The sequence below is a fragment of the Pinus tabuliformis genome, chromosome 2_1 (genome assembly GCF_031772625.1).
Source record: "Pinus tabuliformis cultivar Carrire ecotype Pingquan chromosome 2_1, CPIR1, whole genome shotgun sequence".
Taxonomy (NCBI): Eukaryota; Viridiplantae; Streptophyta; class Pinopsida; order Pinales; family Pinaceae; genus Pinus; species Pinus tabuliformis.
In genome coordinates, this window is record NC_142299.1 from 547778102 (window position 1) to 547794775 (window position 16674).

Genomic DNA, 16674 nt, shown 5'->3' on the forward strand with positions numbered 1-16674 from the left:
GCCTTGTCTTCTGACGAACTAGTACTGCACAATTCAGAAAATTGCTGGGGGTTTTGTATCTGAGAAATACCTCTTTGTGCCAAGGTGTTTATTTGGAACTGCAGCCATTGGCCTTTCAAGTACAAAGCATAGGACTTTGCAAGTTGTCTGCACCATATTGCCTCCATGGCCCAACTGGCCATGCAGGCCAATTGTGCTTCTTTTTGTTGCAGTTGTTCTTTTAGAGCTTGCACTTCAATTTTGCCTTGCTGTTCCGCTTCCTGTAGAAGTGTCATTGGCTCCTCAAGACTGGTGGTCAGCTCCTTTTTGCCTTGTTGTTCTTCTGTGGTGTCTTTGGAGGATGTACCTACCCCTGCCCTTAGTTCCTGTAGCTGCAATCTCAGCTTCTGGTTTTCTTCCTGTAGAAGCACACGTTGGCAATTAGCCACATGCTTAGCCATGGTGAATTCACTCCTAACCTCCTTGAGTTGCTCTTGTAAGGGACCTATGTCCGCCACACCCTTTGACTTGGCGATCTGCATCCATGTGTGGGAACGAACTCTTTCCTCCTCTAATGCAAAAAATAGAGGCACAGTAAATTTCTGCTGTATGATTTTGCCCGCCTCTAAAAAGGTGTAGTATGAACTCAGACTAGGCGAAGGGCTAGGTTCTGGTATATGTTCTCTTTCTATCTCTTCAGGTGGCTCTACCTTACCCTCCCTTGGTGGTGATGAGGGTCCTTCTCCTTCCCTCTTTTCCGTTTCCTGTAGCTGGGCCAGAGTGTCCTGTAGAACATTTTCAGCTTCCTGTAGCCGAGTTTTTTCAGTCAAAAGGTCTAATCTTTATTGCCATGTATTTTTCTTTGGACTCCCCTTTTCGTAGGTGAATGTTATCCTTGAGGGGGACTTTTCTTTGGGAGAAGCAGGGGTATCTTCGATGACAATTGGGCTGCTGGACGGAGGCTGTGGCTTTCCCGTCTTTATCCTAACACTTCTTCGAGCTTTAAAGTACAGAGGGGTCTCCCTCTTCCTCTTTTCTTTTGGCTTAGGTGGCGTGCTGAGGCCAGCTAATACAGCTGCTGCTTCCTGTGCCAGAATATCCACCTTCTTCTCTTTGGGTTTCACCTTTTCGGGGCTTCCTGTAGAAGCCCCTGTTTTGGTAATTTTCGGGCTTCCTGTAGAAGACCCTTTTGCCAATTTCGGGCTTCCTGTAGAAGCCTGTTTCTGCTTTCCTGTAGACACGGGTGTCTCCACCTTTGCTTGCTTAGCTGCATGGGTTTTGCTTTTTGGTTTGGTTGCAGGTGCTGACGAGGTACTTGGGCTGATGTGGACCACCTCAGCTTTGTCCGTTCTGCTCTTCAACCTCTTTTCTCTTGCTGATAAGATGGGTGTGCCACCTTTTTCTTTTTCATCCTTTTCCTCGTGCTCCTTCTTTTGTTCTTTCTTCTGCACTATGGTCGGGGTCTTCTGGCCTTTTTCTCTCTTTCCCTCGGCCACTGCTTCTTGTTCCTCACTGCCGGAGGAACCACTTTCTTCAGTGAGCATCCTTATGTCTCCATCTCTGGTTAAATTCCTGAATGATTCCCATGAGAGGGGAACCTTATATGAATGAAGTGCATCCTCCACAAGAATTTTGATCAACCCATGGTGGGCGACCTGATCTGGTATGCCTTCTTTTAGCTTTGTAGCACACTCCATCAGAGACTGTAACAGGAAATAAGGAATGCTTAGTTTCTTTTCTACAGGAAGATCAATTCGGTGCCTTAACTCAGTGAGCAACCGAAAGTGATACCCGTACACGATGCTATAGCGGCCTTCACAGGTTATGTATTTCATGATTTGTAGGCTAACTTCGTTCCATGGTGGCAACAAACTTGTTCTTCGCACCCCATTTTTGTCCTCCGAGAATTCCTCCTCAGGTGGAAAGAATTCTTTCTTGGCCTGCTGGCTCAACTTCCGTTCTTCCTTATCCCATGGCAGACCCATTGGAAGTTCAGTGATTCGACTGATGTATTGCGGGGTGAGCTTGAGGCTTAGGCCCCTGAAATTCACCGTGGCCAGTGTCTGGGATTTCGGCCTCAGAGCCTGCAAGAATTCTTCGGCCACTTCATCGTCGTAACCCTGCAGCTTATCACAAAAGGATATCCATTGTGCTCGTGTGAAGAGCTCTACCACCCCCTGGTTTTCCCTTAATTTGGCTGAGTCAGCAGGTTCTCGTCTAATAAACCCACCCGCATGATAACACAGTTCGTAACCAGAGGTGGTGATTGTGGAAGAGATTTTGGTTTACTGAGACAGAGCGTAGAATGTCATGCACATAACCCACAAACTTATCCTTGAGGAACTTAACACAGTTTAATTACTCGACATCCTGTAGAATGACAGTATAGGCACAGCAGACAACAATTTCACCGTTTTTCTATGACCAGACTGTGGATGACAATTCTGCCACCTTTAATAACCAGTTGCATGAAGAGTTCAGGGTTACCTCTTTAATTGGCCACATTTTTACGTGAGGCACCCGCTTTCCTGTAGAAAACTACGTTCCTGTAGAATGATAGCATTCCTGTAGAATGACAGCGTTCTTGTAGAATGTAGCGCGCGATTTTCGGGAGAGACTGTAGTCGGTCTGCGCCTTGGGTGTGCTTCTCAATCGTTCTAATGGCTAAAGGCTCAGCGTATCACTGCAGAAGGATCAGGATCGCCGCTCGAGTTCAAAACGGTGGTTGATAAATGCATGAGTGCAATTTAGCCGATTAGATTTTGAATTCGGCGGAATTCGTGGCGCGGGGGGTGAGCTGTCCCCGCCGGACTGTTGGGTGACGTCACCCCATCATTCAACTGCGCGTTCACTTGCTGCCGCACCAATTCCCGCAGATCTGCCGCCGCCTCTTTGGTTAAACTCGTTCTCTTCGACGGGATCGCTCTCACGTGCACGCTGCCCATTCTTTTTGTCATGGCCGCCACCCACACATCCAACTAGACCATTAACTGGCCGACGTGGCTGGCCAAATGGCCACACAGCCGCTCAACCAATTCACCTTTACACCTAGCAATCAATCAAAGTAACATTCATGCAGTCTGATGGAAGGAAGGGTCGAGACACTTACCTGCGCGGCTGCACATGATGTTTCGGCTCTTTGGATGCTGATGAGTCGATTTACCTGCTGCTGGCGAACTTACACAGGCCCGGAGGTCCATGTTCACGAGCTGCCGTCGATGGAGGGGATGCTTCAGTTGCATGCGCCCCCATTTCCTCGCATATGGCCTGTGCTGTGAATGGTATCCACTCTAGCAGGCTCAACTATTACAGGACTCCCGCGGGATGTCTTGGAACAGTTCTTCCTCCTTGGGTGCATGCTGCACGACGATGAATGGCCGCACGATCATGCTCTCAGAGCTTCTGGCTGACTGTGATGAATATGGTGTGAGATCTCTAGCGCTTTTTCCATTTACAATTTGCTTTTTCTCGAGACTCATCGATTTGCTTTGCTGGTGCAGGTAACTTTGTTGCATGTCGACAAGGATGGTGGAGCAAGATAACAACAATGTGCATGGTTGACCATAGTGGCATGCATGCGTCCAAACCGATCCTTAGCCGTTAGATCTCTTCATGAAATGGATTCTGGGCCGTTCTGGGCGTCTACAGGAAGTTTCCTGTAGAAATACAGAGCTTCCTGTAGAAAATCTGCATCTTCCTGTAGAAACTCTGCGTCTTCCTATAGAAACTCTGCGTCTTCCTGTAGAAGACTCAAGCTGTAATAAAATTGCACATACCTTGGAGAAAATGAGTATTCCTAGAGGGGGTACTGGTGAGGCGTCCTGACTGCATGATGAGGACCCTTGGCTTTGAATTGAGAGGCTTCCTCTCCTCCATAGAACACCTGCATGCAATTTTACATAATGAATCTGCTGACCTTGTTTTTTTCTTTTTCTCTTTTTTCTTTTTCTTTTTCTTCTTCTTTTTTTTTTTTTTTGAAAGATAACAGGGGCGCCTCAATGAGGTTTTCACCCTTGCCATCTGCCCTAAGCGCCTCGGAGAGGTTTTCACTCAAGGATCTTTTCAAATCTTTATCTTCTTTTTTTTTTGAAAGACAATAGGGGCGCCTCAATGAGGTTTTCACCCCTACCACCTGCCTTGGGTGCCTCAGAAAGGTTTTCACCCAAGGATCTTTATTATTTATTTTTTTTAGATTCTTCAGGGTATGCCCAAAGCAGAGGCAGAACCCTTCTCTATGACCAACACTGCCTTCTCCATAGTTTTGATGAACTCTTTTCTTGAGAGAGGCTTCCTGTAGATCTTCAATCGATGCCCATTGACAAGCATGGGGATGGCTTCCTCATCAATGGTCTGAATAAGAACAGATCCATTGTCATGACATTTTTCCACTGAATATGGCCCTAGCCATCTGGTTCTCAGCTTCCCCTTGAAATCTTTGTATCTGGAGTCATACAACAAAGCCCAATCTCCCGGCTGAAATTGCTTGTCATGGAGATGTTGGTCATGCCACACCTTTCTCTGAAGTTGAACCACTTCCGAGTGAAGGAGGGCCTGCATTCGGTGCTCATCCAGTCCATTCAGCTTCAATAACCTCTCTTGTTGTGCATGGCTGAGATCTAGGTCCAGCTGGGCTGCCATCCTCAAAGTGTTGTATTCAAACTCAATGGACAGCAAAGCTTTCTTCCCATAGACCAGCTCATAAGGTGTGAAGCCGGTGGTGGTCTTCCAAGTGGTGTTGTAAGCCCATGTGGCTTCAACCAGGCGATCTGCCCAGTCCTTTTTGCTTCTGCTCACCACCTTTGTCAAGATCCCTTCTAATGCTCTATTGGTGACTTCCACCTGCCCATTTGCTTGAGGGTGATAGGGGGTGGAAGTCCTATGCTTGATCTTGTGATGAGCTAGTAGATCTTCAACCAGGTTGGATGTGAACTGGCTCCCTTGATCGGTGACCAGCTCTCTTGGATAGCCAAACTTATAGAAGATGTTTTCTCTTAGGAACTCGGCCACATTTTCTTCTGTTGCTGCTTTGATTGCTTTAGTCTCTGCCCACGTTGTCAAGTAGTTAGTACACACAATGATGTAAGACCGTTGCCTCGAAGGAGGGTTGATTGGGCCCACAAAGTCCATACCCCACTTCTCAAATGGCTCAAGAGTCACTTGAGGTTGGAGAGGCATCTCATCCCTTTGGGTCGGTTTCCCCATTCTTTGGCATTGGTCACACTGGCTGACATATCTTCTGACATCTTGATGAAGTGTGGGCCAATAGTAGCCTGCCTGCAGGATTTTGAAGGCAGTTCTCTTTGCTGCAAAATGTCCTCCACAAGGTCCATCATGACAAGTGAGGAGGATATCAAAGACTTCCTCCTCCCTTACACAACGCCTTAAGATCTGATCGGGGCCAAGCTTGAACAGATTGCCCCCGATCCAAGTAAATGAGGCACTTTTTCTGATGATTCTGCTCTTCTCTCTTGAAGATAGGTGCGGAGGGAACTGTGCTGAAACAAGGTAGTTTGCTATATCAGCAAACCATGGAGAGAGTACTGAAATAGCAAACAGATGTTCATCGGGCATCTGGTCATCCACTGTTCCATCCTCATCTGCAGACAAATCCAATCTAGATAAAAAGTCAGCAACAACATTTTCTCTACCTGGTTTGTCAACAATGGTCAAATCAAACTGCTGCAATAAAAGTAACCATCTAATAATACGAGCATTCACATCTGGTTTATTCATTAAATATCTAATTGCAGCATGGTCTGTATGTACAAAGGTTTGGTAGCCAGTAATATAATGTCGGAACTTGTTCAGTGCATGGACCACAGCCAAGAATTATTTCTCGGTTACAGTGTAATTCAGCTCGGCTTTGGACAAGTTTTTGCTAACAAAGTAAATGGCATATGGAAGTTTTTGCTCAACTTGTCCTAAAGCTGCACCTATGGCTTTGTTCGAGGCATCAGTGTGGATGTGGAAAGGTAGGGCCCAGTTTGGACCTCTCAGAATTGGGGCTGACACCAACTTGTCCTTCAATTCATTTAAAGCCCTCTGACAATCGTCAGTCCACTTAAACTCCACATCTTTTGCTAACAGGCCAAACAATGGCGAGGCTAGCTTGCTGAAGTCTTTAATGAATCTCCGGTAATATCCTGCTAATCCCAAGAAACTCCGGACATCCCTTACCTTTTGAGGAGGTGGAACCTTCTTGATGAGAGCAATTTTGTTAGGATCCACCTGTAACCCTTGGCAAGAAATGGTATGGCCTAGCACGGTCCCTTCAGTCATTAGGAATTCACAATTTTCAGGACTAAGGGACAAGTTCATCTCAATGCATTTGGTTAGGACTTTTCCCAGATTGGACAATGCTTCCTGGAAGTTGGCCCCATAAGGAGTAAAGTCATCCATATAGATTTCCACTGCATCATGGACCAGCTCCGAGAAGATGCTCAAGACAGCTCTTTGGAAGGTAGCAGGAGCATTGCATAGCCCAAAGGGAAGAACTCGGTAGGCAAAGGTACCCCAAGGACAAGTGAAGGTAGTTTTATCTTGGTCTTCCGGGCTGATTTGGATTTGGTTGTACCCGCTAAACCCATCCAGGAAAGAGAAGAACTTCTTTCCTGCCAGTCCATCCAACACTTGATCTATGAAAGGCAGAGGGAAATGGTCTTTCTTGGTAGCTTTGTTCAGTTCTCGGTAGTCCACACAGATTCTCCATTTCCCATTTTTCTTGGGAACCAACACCAGAGGGGACACCCATTCACTATCTGAGATGGGGTAGATGAATCCGGCATCCAACAGTTTTTGCAATTCTTCCTTGACAATGTCCTTAAGAGCCGGATTCATTCTCCTCTGGGGTTGCCTAACCGGTTTACAATCCTCTTTGATGTATATATGATGGGTACAGACCGAAGGATGGACTCCTTTCATTTCCTTATAGCTCCAAGCAAAAGCATCTAGGTGGTTGGCCAACAGGCTACACAGCTCCTTTTCCTGGGAAGGAGATAGGGAGGAGCTGATCTTCAACGCTCTCTCAGGGCCGAACTCCACATTCTTGACTCTGGGAGTAACAGGGTTGGTTGTACAAAGATCCACTAAGGTGCTAGCTTGGGCATCCTCCACCAATTTTTCTAAGGGTAGTGCACTGGGAGGTGGATTCGGGATCAAGGTCTCGATCAAGTCATCCTCGGTTGGGGGGTCTCTTCTAGTGGTATCTAAGGTGCACAGAGGTGCTGAGTACACCTCGTCTTCCTCTCCTTCTTCCAACCAGAGTGGTAAGTCATGCTCTAAGGAGGGTTGGGCAGGAGGGTATAGGACTAGCTGCTTGGACATGGGACCATTTTTGATGGTGATGTTCCCTGCACGACAACTTATGTAAGCATCTGCAGTAGCTAACCAAGGCCTTCCCAAAATGAGAGGATATCGAGTAAGCTTTGCCTTTGGTTGCAGAACCAGGAAGTCTGCAGGGTATTCCCAAAAGTCAATAGAGACCAAGACATCCTCCACAATCCCTTCGGGAGTCACGGTGGAGCGATCTGCTAGTTACAGTACGGTCGAGGTCTTCCTCAAGGAACCCTGAAGATTAAGTTTGAGCATGGTATACTTGGTCATCACATTAATGGCAGCCCCCAGATCAATCAAGGTGTGAGGTATGATGGTGCCATTGATGTGTACATCTACTACAGGACTTCCAGGATCTAGGAACTTTGGGCAGATGACTTGTCCTAGCATAAGGTCAGACAGTTGTCCTATGACATTAATGGTTGAAGCATCTTTCTTCCGCCTGCCTGGGTGTTTGAAGCACTTTTCCTTAACCAGTTTGTTGTATATTGGCACATCCTTGATGGCTTGGAGAAGTGGTATTTTCACACACAACTGCTTGAGCTCACCCAGAAGCTCATCCTCCTCTGGGTTGGGTTGTGTGGTGGCTGTTAGTCTCTCAGGAAAGGGTGGAATAGCCTTTGGTTCACTTTCCTATTTATCTTCCTCATCCTCTGGGGGAGGAGGTTGGCGATCTGGTAGAGTCTTCCCAGATCGAAGATTGATCTCCTGGATCTCCACAGCATAGGTAGGGCATGAGGTTTCCCCAATGTATACATGCTGAGCCTGTCTGTTGTTGGGGTTCGGGTTCGGTTGAGCAGGCATTTGAGGCTGCCTTGGAGGAGCAGGAGGTAATGGCTGAGGTTGAACTGGTGGTGGAGGCAAAATGGCAGGAGGAGTGTTGTATTGGGGCCTCCACCCCGACTGAGGTGCATTCCACTGAGGCTGAGGCTGGGCATGCGAATGGTATGAATGAGAAGTAGGTTGAGTAGGGTACTGAGGTGGATAAGACCATGGTGGAGGCATGGACCAGGAAGGATGAGCAGGGGGACCCCAGGAAGGCATAGGAGTCGATTGGTTGGGGCTGTAATAAGCTTGAGGTGCCCCTTGCATTCCCTGCTGATAGGGTCTAGATCCTTGTGGCCTCCTTTGGTTGAGGTAATAGAGAGGTTCAGTGGGAGCTTCTGTCCCTTGGTATATGGCTTTAAACCCTGGTAAGCTTGGACACTGATTTGTGGGATGGTCCTCCTCACAAACGAAACACACTTCAACCGAATGCAATGGGCATTCGTTCTTAGGGTGTCTCCTTGTGCACCTAGGGCAGAAGACAGCCAAGGCTCTCTCAGCTTCTTCTTTCTTCTGCTGGATCCTGAATGTGTCCAGTTGCATGGCAATGGTCTGTCTCACCTCACTCTTGAGATCTTCTAATTGATTTGCAAGCTCATGTTTGGAGAAAGGGACACTGGTTGAGGGGAGGTTTCCTCTACCTCGTTTCCGAGCTGCCCTGGAGTGGTTTCTAAACACAGTTTTGATGTCCTCATAAGGCAGTTGGTAAATGTCCCCCCCAGCTAACATGTGAAGGGTATCTAAGAGGTCTTCAGGGACTCCTCGGAGCAGGACCAACTTGAGGGATTCAGGGTCAAGTGTGCACCGGGCCCGCTTATAGCTAAGTTGGAACCTCTCCTCATAATCCTCTAGGGACTCATCATTTCCCATGGTCATCCGAAAGATTTCTCCCTTGGTTTCCTTGGACCTACAGTAATCCCTGTACTTGGTATTGAAAGCTTGCTGCATCTGAGCCCAAGTGGTGATACTATTCCCAGGTAAACCCATGAACCAGCGCAATGTTGCATCCTTAAGACTTGAAGGGAAGAGTTTCAGCTTTTGCTCATCTTCAGTATAGTCATAGGTTCTACAAAGGACAGCAAACTCAAACAGGAAGGTATCAGGATCTTCAGTAGTCAGTCCATGGAAGTGAGGTAAGGCGGAGGGGCTAATGTTCTTCATTTTCATCTCTCCATTGGTCTCTCGGATGGGGAAGGCACCTTCTATTCTCTCATCTTCTCTTCTATTGTCAGCCATAGCTTCAGATGGAGTGGTCTCTAACTCTTCTTCTTCTATAGGATCTTTGTCTATCTCAGGATGTTCACCTATAGGTTCTTCTGGGTCACTGTCACCAAAGAAGAGAGAAGGGTGACTCAGTGATGTGGTGGGGGTGTTTGGTAGGAATTTGCCTGATCTATCTCGGTTCCTACGAGGCATGAAATGGAAAAGGCTTTCTTTTTCTTTTGATTGTTTTTGTTTTTTTTCTTTGGTACCTGCAAAACTGAAACAGATTGATCTACAACTAACTATAAAAGATGCAGAATTAAACTAAAAGCAGGAAAGAACTAATCTACTTTGCTCAAATGAAATTGCAAGAATGGAAATGCTAGTCTACACTTGCAGAAAGGAAATGCTAGTCTAGGAAAGCAGGAAATGCTAATCTATGAAAGCAGGAAATGCTAATCTATGAGAGCAAGAAATGTCTATGCTACTTTTGCAAAATGGAAATGAAATAAACTACTGAGCAGAAGGTAAGAGTAAGAAAATAGAAGAAAAGCAACAATTACTAATACTCTGACGCTTCCCCGGCAATGGCGCCAAAAAGATGGTGAGCTCCAGTATTGTAGCAATAATGCTACAACTCCTGGGGCTTCCTATCTCTAATTTTATCAACCCGGTAGTTCGTACAAACTTGGAAGCGACGGTGTTGTATGCACAAGTACTAGCTCTTGTCGCAGCTGTCACTTGGTCAGCTGGCACAAGTCCGCTAGGGCTCAAGCCAACTTCTATATGCTCTCAGAAGAAGCTTGCTAAATTATGGACGAAGGCTATCTCAAAGGAAATTAATCTACTTTGCAAAAATGAACTGAAAGCCAACCAAAACATGGAAACCCTAGTTAACCCTAATCTGACTAGCTTAACCTCTAGGATGCAATGGGTGGAGTGCAAGTGTCTGGAAATGATGCCATTACTTCTAATGATGTAAAATGCATGAGCTTAAACTACTTTTATTGAAAAGAACATGTTTTTGGATTTTTGCTTAAATGGTTGGAGTGATGATGATTTTGTTTCTTATTACGGTTTGGTTGTGCAGAGGTGGTGCGAAAGGAAGGAAAGCTTGGGAAAGGTCAGGGGGGGCTAGGAGAGGTCCCAGGGGATCCTTAGCATCAGTCTACAGAAGTCTACAACGTTTGGATGCTCGGCAACCAAGTTTGTAGGCTCCTACAGGATGTCTGCAGGGGATCCTACAGGAAACTCAGGGATTCTACAGGAAGTCTGCTAACTTCTACAGGATGCTCTACCATGGGAGTTTTAGGTGATGGTGAGGTGATGGAGTGGTATGGGTGGATAGGTAAGGTGGAGATGGAGCTTGTGATGACTCAGGGGCAGACAAATAGGACAGAGAAAGAGTGCACGAGGTGGTTGGTGGATAGAAGGATGGGATCAACGAAAGGTCAAAAAGATGAAGCTACGTGGGCAATGAAAGAGTTGGAAGGTGAATGAGCTGAACAGAGGTCGAGAAGGTGACTTGAGGAGAGGTTAAGAAGAAGAAAAAGGAAGTAGAAGGATATGGAGCAGTGTAAATAAAACAAATTACTTATGTCTTGCACCAAAAACGAGAATTCATTAACCTATGCTACCTGTGCTATTAAACCTATGAACATCAATGTAAACCCAGAAAAGAAGCCATGCATGGAGTGAAAATGAAGAAGTATGGTTCAATATCAAAAGTGCATGGATGGATCTTCAATGAAAATGACTATGTTGCAGCTTGCATGGACGTAAAAGACTGCATTCTTTTTTGTGGTTGATATGGACTGCACCCCAATCCCTAAACAGAGATGGCAGTGAAGGCACTAACAACCTTTTTCTTGGAGCTCCAGTGGATTACAAACCTCCTATTCTGATCCAAACAACTGAGAGTGATTTAACCATGAACTAATCCTACGCAATTCTTATTAACCAAATCAAATCAGCAAACTGTATTCTTCGAAATGCATATCAAAACAAGGAAACACAATGCTGGAAAGAAAGGTAAATAACACTACAAGAAGAGGAGATATATTGCTCTCAGGTTGGGCCCTAACCTGAGAGCTATAGCTCCCTTAAAAACTCAGAATTAGATCCAAATCTACTTGCGTTTATTCATAATCAAAAGTCTAATGTCATTCCAAAACTGGCTTACAAAACAACAAAAACCGAGCTGTAACTCGTGCTCAGAGATTACAATAGTAATTCCAAAAGTCAAAAAGCTTCTAACAAAGGCTACGGCCTTCATATTTATACAGAATGAGGATCAAGCTGGCTCCCTCCATTCGTGGAGCTTGGCTGTTCCAACTGAAAGTCAAACTGCTGATCATGTAGAACGTGTTGGCTGCCTTTAAGCTTGGGGGGGAGAGCTGTTGGAGCTTGGAGTTAAGGTGACAATCACGAGGGAAGTCATTTAAAGCTGTAGACAACCTCCCTATGAACATGCAATGCCACCTTTGCTGTCTCCTTGTCTCCTTTTGCGTGGTCTTTTGCTCTCTTTAATGCCAAGAACCTGAAATCATCATGTATTAGTCACATAGATATAATGCCTGCCCTTCTTCCTACAAACAACACGAATATACTAAGAAATGAATGCATAAGTGGTAAAAGATGAATGGTTGAACAAGGTAAGTAGGCCAATATGAGCCCAAATTGTACCAAAAATTGGGGCTCATCACCTGCGAAAGACTACACATTATGAAGTCTTAGCGGCCGATATGGGAGGCTGGCTCCTAGAACTGCGTAGTGTGTAGTTAGAGCTAGCTTAGGCTATGCTCTACGCAATTCGGGAGGTCGATCTTGTGGCTTGAGCCTCCAGATTGCTTAGTGCAATTTGTGTAAGGTGAGATAAACTCCTAACTCACTTTGGAGAATTATAATTAGAAACATTTTAACAAAGTTCCATGGACTTACTTAGGAAAAGATTATTAGCATTTGGCTTGAATGCCATGGTAAACGAGTTAAAGGGAAATTTGAATTTAGGAGACATCACTAGGTTATAGACCATCTTTTTACTGCTAGGATCATTTCTAAGGAATGTCGTAATACTAATACTCATCTCTTCTATTGTTGTTTTGAATTTAGAGAATATTTTTACACCATTCCTTAGCATAAGCTATGGAAGAGGTTGAAGGGATATTGGTTCCTCCCAAGTAAAGGGTTGTTGTGGCTAGGATATAAGAGAATATTATTGTGAAACTCAGGACCAACATGGGTTGGTTCGAATAAATTACATGCAATAATGGAGTTAATAAAGGATGTCCCTTATCCCATCCCCCTTTTGACATTTAAATTCATACACTAGAGGTATGTTTCAAAACTACAGGATGTGATGGCCCCAAGCTCATTAATATGGTCATTATTCTTCTCCTTTAATATACTGATATCATTCATTTAGCTAGGATCCATGACAATATCAACAAGAAAATTAGAATCCTAAATTATTACTATGCCAAGGTGGGTATGATAGTGAATACCGACAAGACAAAAGTCGTGATATTTAAATCCAAAAATATTAACTATGATAATTTCATTTAGGATAATAACTACTTTGAGAAAGTTTCTTCATACAAATTAATCCAGGTGGATATTAGTGTCCACTAAACTATTCCACTTGGGTCCCCAACACTATTTCCTATCAATTTCTTATTATTTAGTATAGTTTTCTATTTTGAGAATTTTCTATTTTTGGCATTTTTTAGTACCTAAATTTTTGACATTATTTTAAGGCCCTAAATGACATTTTTTTAGGAAAATAATAAAATATCTTTCTTTAACTGTTTTTTGTAGTAAATTTTTTCCCCATATATACCTTTCTAATGGGCTATCATACATGCCAAACTAATATCAGATGTCAAATTTATGGCCCTAGGAAATTGACGTACCAACTAATCACATTAGGGTCCATAAGCTTTTTGCACTTCATCTCCTAGGGTTAATTTTTTTATGCTTACAATTTCTCATGATTTATTCATGATAAAAAGGCCTTAGAGCTTCATTGTAACATAGTTCAAAAGGCATGTAGCCATTACCTCTCTTCTCAAGGATGAGCTATCATCAACTGAGCTAGTTTTATTTTATCTTGCATGTAATAAATTTTTAGCATTGGTTATTTATTAATTCAAGTTCAGTTTTGATGTATCTTTGTGTTTATGTTTTAAATATTTATTTCAATTTGTTGCTTCATAAATCTAGATCACAAATATTTGGGAATCAACATCAATCATTGGCTCAATTAGAATTACAACATTGAGAAAAGGATAATTTGAGGCTAGAATTCTTATTATGGGCTTGAAAAGAATTGTAAGTTGATAGATATTTGGGAATGTACTAAAAAAAACTCCTCTCTGAAACTCTAATCACCCCTATTATCTTATACGGATTTTAGGTTTGGTGTTGCAGTATATGTAGAGAATCATGGAGGAAGATTGAGTTGATCCAAAAATAATTCATAACCTACAGCTTGAATATTAAATGATATATTCCATACCCTGTCCTTTTGATAGAATCTAGGTTTTCCCCATTAAAATCATGGCTATGATTAATTATCTTATTTATAAGAAGAAGATATAGAACATGGAAGCTAAGAGGTATCCTAAAATTGCTTCTAAATCAAGCCAAGTCCCCCACCTCTAGCTCAACTAAGGCAAACATAAGGATTCCCACTCTTGGTTCGATAAATGGGGAATAAATGAGGATATCATCTTGAAGAATAAGGATTATATAAAAAATGTTATCACTTCCTAATTTAAGGATAAATTGTGGGGCAATAACGAGTTAAAGGGGAAAATGAAGATAAGGTATTATAAAGAGTTGATCAACCCCAATCTCAAAAATGAAAATTATTTTTCCTTCATGAATATACTACAAATCAAACGAACATTTCCAAGATTGGTACTATATCTCATGGTCTTTAAAGTGAAATTGGGCGTTCGGGTATTCCAAAAACACCTTGAGAAGAAAAAGTTTTTCACCTTTTTGATACTAAGATAGTTGATGATGGAAAGCACTTTCTCTTGGCTTTCCCATCTTTTACTCACATCTATTCTAATTTTCAAAATATTTTCCACAATATCAACCTATTTGACTTGTTAAGTCAACAAAACTATATTGATCTAGGTACTCTTCTCTCCCTTAATTTTCATCATAGAAATAAAATGTTAAATAATCTCAATTAATATCTTACATTACTAAGGTATGATAGACCATATTGGTTTTAGTAGACATTAATCATCATCATCATCATCATTATGCAAAGTCCCCAAAACGATCTCCAATTTATGGTCCAATAAAATGTTTGAAAAATAGTTTTATAATAATGTTAATAAATAATATTTATTTTTAGAAAGTTAAACATTATAATTATTTTGTAACCATATTTTTTTTGTAAGCGTGGTAGGACTTCATCTTCATCACGTCCAACTTCTCACCCCGATTAGGGATTGGGGGTATAACACAATATTTGAACACAAGACTTCCACTTCAGTGAGACTTCATTTCCACTATCATTGCCAATTAAGCTATCCCAAGAAGACCATTTTGTAACCATATTTAAATTTAATTAATAAGCACATAAATACTTATTATTTATAATAAAATTACAATATAAAAATATTCTTAACCATGGATAGTCACTCCCACTTTACCATAGATATTACTAACTTCTAAATAGGATTTGTTACAATACCATGGGCCAATACTATGGCATATCAATACAACATTCCCAAAAGACATAAATCATTTCACAATTAAAATATTTGATAAATATTTTATTCTAAATTGATTTTATAAGATCTCCTAATTAAATCTAAAGGACAAAAGTTAATCGAGATAGATAAAATTTGTTGAGATGAAAATAAATTTTGGAGTGAAAAGATTCCAAAATTGGTTTGCACCTTTTGTAGTGGCTACAATCACCCTCTAAAATTTTTCCTCAGCTTCGTTTTGGAGCCTCCCTACCAACCTTTCACAGCAGAATGTCTTTCTTTGTCAAGTACACAAGCTTAAGTGATTTTCTTGTAAAAAGGATGCCTATCTATCAGAGCTTGGTGCATTTCCCTTACAGGTTGTTTCTCCGAACTTGGTCTAGCTGCAGGATGAGGAACTCCTTCAAGAAATTACACAATTATGGAGGGCAACCAACCTTCCCTCCATAAGTTTTGCAACTCATTCTGGCAGCCTACTGGGTTTCAGAATTGCACAATTATGGCAGTCAGGATTCATCCAGAAAATTGTGCAATTCTTCCCAATAGGGCTGCTTGGCCAGTAATTGCGCAATCCTGGACAGTAGTCAGCTTCTAAACCTAGAAATTGCGCAAATCTCCTACACAACCAACCTAGCTCCCTTCCAGAAATGCGTATTTTCTCCTAGCAGTTGAGCAAACTCTTGAATGTGTACATGAGTTGACCGGTTTCCTCCGGGACTGAGCAAAATCGATTTGCATGCATGGGCTACTTCTCCCAAGGCAGCATGCAAAGGAATCCCTTGATTCAGGGATCCACCTTTAGCAGCTGGACGTTGCATGCAAGGATCATTTCGAAAACCTCCCACCAAGTGTCGCTCTTCTTAGATTTGTGGGATGCACGTCACATCTTCGATTTTATCAAAACTCATGAACCAGATGATGCATAGATCATTCCTCACATCAACCTCGCAGCTCTAACATCCCACATTGCATCTATGAGTCGTCAGCACATTCAACACAACTGTTTTTGGGTAAGCCCTCCTTCCATGTCATCTATTGCATTTCTGGCGCTTTTTGTGTTTCACTTCATATGAATGATTTGCTTGATTTCAATGAGCGCTTGCTGCCATTTTGATATATACTAGCTTGTACCAGCACCTTTTTAGTTTGCCTTAACATCTCATGCCTATCGCATGCATGAAATTGTTTTTCATGAATGGTCACTTATTCAACGACTTGCCTCACCCACATGCATGTTGTTCAATTTTCTGAATTTTTCATTCACCATTTCGATGCACGATCATTCACTTATTCTTACAATCAGTATCACCATGCATTCAAATTAGGATTCGCTTTCATTTGCCCATCGGCTGGTCTGGGCAGCCTTGGCCTCGACTTTGCCTCACCAAGACAACATTACTTAATCCTGAAAGGGAAGGCTTTGTCTTCCTCTTAGGAAATGCACATTTATGCCAAGTGATTGTCCGCCAGTATGGAATTTCACAATTATGAGGGATAGTGACTCTTGGCCCAGAAAATTGCATAATGTAGTCACTAAGCCTGCAACCATTTCCAGCTGAGATTGCACATTGTGCAATTCCAGCAGTCAGTGGCCAGGATCGAC